The sequence below is a fragment of the Vicugna pacos genome, unplaced genomic scaffold (assembly GCF_048564905.1).
Source record: "Vicugna pacos unplaced genomic scaffold, VicPac4 SAC-SAT, whole genome shotgun sequence".
NCBI classification, from domain to species: domain Eukaryota; kingdom Metazoa; phylum Chordata; class Mammalia; order Artiodactyla; family Camelidae; genus Vicugna; species Vicugna pacos.
This window is the reverse complement of record NW_027328721.1, coordinates 50,233,642-50,240,199: the sequence shown is the minus strand read 5'-3', so window position 1 is coordinate 50,240,199 and position 6,558 is coordinate 50,233,642.

The following is a 6,558-nucleotide window of genomic DNA, read 5'->3' as shown; positions in this document are numbered from 1 at the left end:
CCTCCCCAAGTTCAGGGAAGATATTTCTCCGACTTCCCCAACAGGGAACACCTGTGAAATAAGAGAGCTTCGTGGAAATGTCTCTCGAGCTCCCCCACGCACTGACAATTGTTCCGGAATCCTGAGCGTGGGGAGGTTCCACCAACGGTCGGCAGCGCGTGGGTTCTAACGGAAATCCTAAGCTCGCATCCCCTGATGGATTTCCTAATGTCTCTGTGCCAGGGAACGCTAGGGGGGTTTGCAGGATATCCCAGTGACCGAGGCTGCCTCCCCAAGTTCAGGGAAGATATTTCTCGGACTTCCCCAACAGGGAACACCTGTGAATGAAGAGAGCTGCGTGGAGCTGTCTCTCGAGCTCCCCCACGCACTGACAATGGTTCCGGAATCCTGAGCGTGGAGAGGTTCCACCAACGGTCGGTAGCGCGTGGGTTCTAACGGAAATCCTAAGCTCGCATCCCCTGATGGTTTTCCTAATGTCTCTGTGCCAGGGAATGCTAGGTGTGATTGCAGGATATCCCAGTGACCGAGGCTGCCTCCCCAAGTTCAGGGAAGATATTTCTCGGACATCCCCAACAGGGAACACCTGTGAATGAAGAGAGCTGCGTGGAGATGTCTCTCGAGCTCCCCCACGCATTGACAATGGTTTTGGAAGCCTGAGCGTTGGGAGGTTCCACCAACGGTCGGTAGCGCTTGGGTTCTAACGGAAAGCCTAATCTCGTCTCCCCTGAGGGTTTTCCTAATGTCTCTGTGCCAGGGAATGCTAGGTGTGATTGCAGGATATCCCAGTGACCAAGGCTGCCTCCCCAAGTTCAGGGAATTTATTTCTCCGACTTCCCCAACAGGGAACACCTGTGAAATAAGAGAGATTCGTGGAAATGTCTCTCGAGCTCCCCCACGCACTGACAATTGTTCCGGAATCCTGAGCGTGGGGAGGTTCCACCAACGGTCGGCAGCGCGTGGGTTCTAACTTAAAGCTTAAGCTCGTCTCCCCTGAGGGTTTTCCTAATGTCTCTGTGCCAGGGAATGCTAGGGGGATTTGCAGGATATCCCAGTGACAGAGGCTGCCTCCCCAAGTTCAGGGAAGGTATTTCTCGGACTTCCCCGAACAGGGAACACCTGTGACTGAAGAGAGCTGCGTGGAGTTGTCTCTCGTGCTCCCCCAAGCACTGACAATGATTCCGGAATCCTGAGCGTTGGGAGGTTCCACCAACGGTCGGCAGCGCGTGGTTTCTAACGGAAAGCCTAAGCTCGTCTCCCCTGAGGGTTTTCCTAATGTCTCTGTGCCAGGGAATGCTAGCGGGGTTTGCAGAATATCCCAGTGACCGAGGATGCCTCCCCAAGTTCAGGGAAGATATTTCTCCTACTTCCCCAACAGGGAACACGTGTGAATGAAGAGAGCTGCGTGGAGATGTCTCTCGAGCTCCCCCACGCACTGACAATGGTTCCGGATTCCTGAGCGTGGGGAGGTTCCACCAACGGTCGGCAGCGCGTGGGTTCTAATGGAAAACCTAAGCTCGCATCCCCTGATGGTTTTCCTAATGTCTCTGTGCCAGGGAACGCTAGGAGGGTTTGCAGGATATCCCAGTGACAGAGGCTGCCTCCCCAAGTTCAGGGAAGGTATTTGTCGGACTTCCACGAAAAGGGAACACCTGTGACTGAAGACAGCTGCGTGGAGTTGTCTCTCGAGATCCTCCACGCACTGACAATGGTTCCGGAATCCTGAGCGTGGGGAGGTTCCACCAACGGTCGGCAGCGCGTGGGTTCAAACGGAATGCCTAAGCTCGTCTCCCCTAAGGTTTTTCCTAATTTCTCTGTGCCAGGGAATGCTAGGGGGGTTTGCAGGATATCCCAGTGTCAGTTGCTGCCTCCCCAAGGTCAGGGAAGGTATTTCTCGGACTTACCCGAACAGGGAACACCTGTGAATGAAGAGAGCTGCGTGGAGTTGTCTCTCGAGCTCCCCCACGCACTGACAATGTTTCCGGAATCCTGAGTGTGGGGAGGTTCCACCAACGGTCGGCAGCGTGTGGGTTCTAACTGAAAGCCTAAGCTCGCCTCCCTTGAGGGTTTTCCTAATGTCTCTGTGCCAGGGAATGCTAGGGGCCTTTGCAGGATATCCCAGTGACAGAGGCTGCCTCCACAAGGTCATTGAAGGTATTTCACGGACTTCCCCGAACAGGGAACACCTGTGACTGAAGAGAGCTGCGTGGAGTTGTCTCTCGACCTCCCCCACGCACTGACAATGGTTCCGGAATCCTGAGCGTGGGGAGGTTCCACCAACGGTCGGCAGCGCCTGGGTTCATACGGAAAGCCTAAGCTCGTCTCCCCTGAGGATTTTCCTTATATCTCTGTGCCAGGGAATGCTAGGGGCGTTTGCAGGATATCCCAGTGTCAGAGGCTGGCTCCCCAAGGTCAGGGAATATATTTCTCGGACTTCCACGAACAGGGAACACCTGTGACTGAAGAGAGCTGCGTGGAGTTTTCTCTCGAGCTCCCCCACGCACTGACAATGGTTCCGGAATCCTGAGCGTGGGGAGGTTCCACCAACGGTCGGCAGCGCGTGGGTTCTAACGGAAAGCCTAAGCTTGTCTCCCCTGAGTGTTTTCCTAATGTCTCTGTGCCAGGGAATGCTAGGGGTGTTTGCAGGATATCCCAGTGACAGAGGCTGCCTCCCCAAGGTCAGGGAAGGTATTGCTCGGACTTCCCCGAACAGGGAACACCTGTGACTGAAGAGAGCTCCGTGGAGTTGTCTCTCGAGATCCCCCACGCACTGACAATGGTTCCGGAATCCTGAGCGTGGGGAGGTTCCACCAACGGTCGGCAGCGCGTGGGTGCTAACGGAAATCCTAAGCTCGTCTCCCCTGAGGGTTTTCCTAATGTCTATCTGCCAGGGAATGCTAGGGGGGTTTGCAGGATATCCCAGTGACAGAGGCTGCCTCCCCAAGGTCAGGGAAGGTATTTCTCGGACTTCCCCGAACAGGGAACACCTGTGACTGAAGAGAGCTGCGTGGAGTTGTTTCTCGAGCTCCCCCACGCACTGACAATGGTTCCGGAATCCTGAGCATGGGGAGGTTCCACCAACGGTCGGCAGCGCGTGGTTTCTAACGGAAAGCCTAAGCTCATCTCCCCTGAGGGTTTTCCTAATGTCTCTGTGCCAGGGAATGCTAGGGGAGTTTGCAGGATATCCCAGAGTCAGAGGCTGCCTCCCCAAGTACAGGGAAGATATTTCTCGGACTTCCCCGAACAGGGAACGCCTGTGACTGAAGAGAGCTGCGTGGAGTTGTCTCTCGAGCTCCCCCACGCACTGACAATGTTTCCGGATTCCTGAGCGTGGGGAGGTTCCACCAACGGTCGGCAGCGCGTGGGTTCTAACGGAAAGCCTAATCTCGTCTCCCCTGAGGGTTTTCCTAATGTCTCTGTGCCAGGGAAAGCTAGGGGGTTTTGCAGGATATCCCAGTGACAGAGGCTGGCTCCCCAAGGTCAGGGAATATATTTCTCGGACTTCCACGAACAAGGAACACCTGTGACTGAAGAGAGCTGCGTGGAGTTGTCTCTCGAGCTCCCCCAAGCACTGACAATATTTCCGGATCCTGAGCGTGGTGAGGTTCCACCAACGGTCGGCAGCGCGTGGGTCCTAACGGAAAGCCTAAGCTCGTCTCCCTGAGGGTTTTCCTAATGTCTCTGTGCCAGGGAATGCTAGGGGTTTTGCAGGATATCCCAGGGACAGAGGCTGCCTCCCCATCGTCAGGGAAGGTATTTCTCGGACTTCCCCGAACAGGGAACACCTGTGACTGAAGAGAGATCCGTGGAGTTGTCTCTCGAGATCCCCCACGCACTGACAATGGTTCCGGAATCCTGAGCATGGGGAGGTTCCACCAACGGTCGGCAGCGCGTGGGTGCTAACGGAAAGTCTAAGCTCGTCTCCCCTGAGGGTTTTCCTAATGTCTCTCTGCCAGGGAATGCTAGGGGGGTTTGCAGGATATCCCAGTGACAGAGGCTGCCTCCCCAAGGTCAGGGAAGGTATTTCTCGGACTTCCCCGTACAGGGAACGCCTGTGACTGAAGAGAGCTGCGTGGAGTTGTCTCTCGAGCTCCCCCACGCACTGAGAATGTTTCCGGAATCCTGAGCGTGGGGAGGTTCCACCAACGGCCGGCAGCGCATGGGTTCTAACGGAAAGCCTAAGCTCGTCTCCCCTGAGGGTTTTCCTAATGTCTCTGTGCCAGGGAATGCTTGGGGGGATTGCAGGATATCCCAGTGACAGGGGCTGCCTCCTCAATGTCAGGGAATGTATTTCTCGGACTTCCCCGAACAGGGAACACATGTGACTGAAGAGAGCTGCGTGGAGTTGTCTTTCGAGCTCCCCCACGCACTGACAATGGTTCCGGAATCCTGAGCATGGGGAGGATCCACCAACGGTCGGCAGCGCGTGGGTTCTAACGGAAAGCCTAAGCTCGTCTCCACTGAGAGTTTTCCTAATGTCTCTGTGCCAGGGAATGCTAGGGGGGTTTGCAGGATATCCCAGTGACAGAGGCTGCCTCCCCAAGGTCAGGGAAGGTATTTCTCGGACTTCCCCGAAAGGGAACACCTGTGATTGAAGAGAGCTCCGTGGAGTTGTCTCTCGAGCTCCCCAACGCACTGACAATGGTCCCGGAATCCTGAGCATGGGGAGGTTCCACCAAAGGTCGGCAACCCGAGGGTGCTAACGGAAAGCCTAAGCTCGTCTCCCCTGAGGGTTTTCCTAATATCTCTGTGTCAGGGATTGCTAGGGGGGTTTGCAGGATATCCCAGTGACAGAGGCTGCCTCCCCAAGGTCAGGGAAGATATTTCTCGGACTTCCCCGAACTGGGAACACCTGTGACTGAAGAGAGCTGCGTGGAGTTGTCTCTCGAGCTCCCCCACGCACTGACAATGTTTCCGGAATCCTGAGCATGGGGAGGTTCCACCAACGGTCGGCAGCGCATGGGTTCTAATGTAAAGCCTAAGCTCGTCTCCCCTGAGGTTTTCCCTAATGTCTCTGTGCCAGGGAATGCTAGGGGGTTTTGCAGAATATCCCAGTGTCACAGGCTGGTTCCCCAAGGTCAGGGAATATATTTCTCGGACTTCCACGAACAGAGAACACCTGTGACTGAAGAGAGCTGCGTGGAGTTGTCTCTCGAGCTCCCCCACGCACTGACAATGTTTCCGGAATCCTGAGCGTGGGGAGGTTCCACCAACGGCCGGCAGCGCATGGGTTCTAACGGAAAGCCTAAGCTCGACTCCCCTGAGGGTTTTCCTAATGTCTCTGTGCCAGGGAATGCTAGGGGTGTTTGCAGGATATCCCAGTGACAGAGGCTGCCTCCCCAAGTTCAGGGAAGGTATTTCTCGGACTTCCCCGAACAGGGAACACCTGTGAATGAAGAGAGTTCCGTGGAGTTGTCTCTCGAGATCCCCCACGCACTGACAATGGTTCCGGAATTCTGAGCATGGGGAGGTTCCACCAACGGTCGGCAGCGCGTGAGTGCAAACGGAAAGCCTAAGCTCGTCTTCCCTGTGGGTTTTCCTAATGTCTCTGTGCCAGGGAATGCTACGGGGGTTTGCAGGATATCCCAGTGACAGAGGCTGCCTCCCCAAGGTCAGGGAAGGTATTTCTCGGACTTCCCGGAAGAGGGAACACCTGTGACTGAAGAGAGCTGCGTGGAGTTGTCTCTCGAGCTCCCCCACGCACTGACAATTTTTTCGGAATCCTGAGCGTGGGGAGGTTCCACCAACGGTCGGCAGTGCGTGGGTTCAAACGGAATGCCTAAGCTCGTATCCCCTGAGGATTTTCCTAATGTCTCTGTGCCAGGGAATTCTAGGGGTGTTTGCAGGATATCCCAGTGACAGAGACTGCCTCCCCAAGTTCAGGGAAGTTATTTCTCGGACTTACCCGAAAGGGAACACCTGTGATTGAAGAGAGCTCCGTGGAGTTGTCTCTCGAGCTCCCCAACGCACTTACAATGGTTCCGGAATCCTGAGCATGGGGAGGTTCCACCAACGGTCGGCAACCCGAGGGTGCTAACGGAAAGTCTAAGCTCGTCTCCCCTGAGGGTTTTCCTAATGTCTCACTGCCAGGGAATGCTAGGGGGGTTTGCAGGATATCCCAGTGACAGAGGCTGCCTCCCCAAGGTCAGGGAAGGTATTTCTCGGACTTCCCCGTACAGGGAACACCTGTGACTGAAGAGAGCTGCGTGGAGTTGTCTCTCGAGCTCCCCCACGCACTGACAATGGTTCCGGAATCCTGAGCATGGGGAGGTTCCACCAATGGTCGGCAGTGCGTGGGTTCTAACGGAAAGCCTAAGCTCGTCTCCCCTGATGGTTTTCCTAATGTCTCTGTGCCAGGGAATGCTAGGGGAGTTTGCAGGATATCCCAGAGTCAGAGGCTGCCTCCCCAAGTACAGGGAAGATATTTCTCGGACTTCCCCGTACAGGGAACGCCTGTGACTGAAGAGAGCTGCGTGGAGTTGTCTCTCGAGCTCCCCCACGCACTGAGAATGTTTCCGGAATCCTGAGCGTGGGGAGGTTCCACCAACGGCCGGCAGCGCA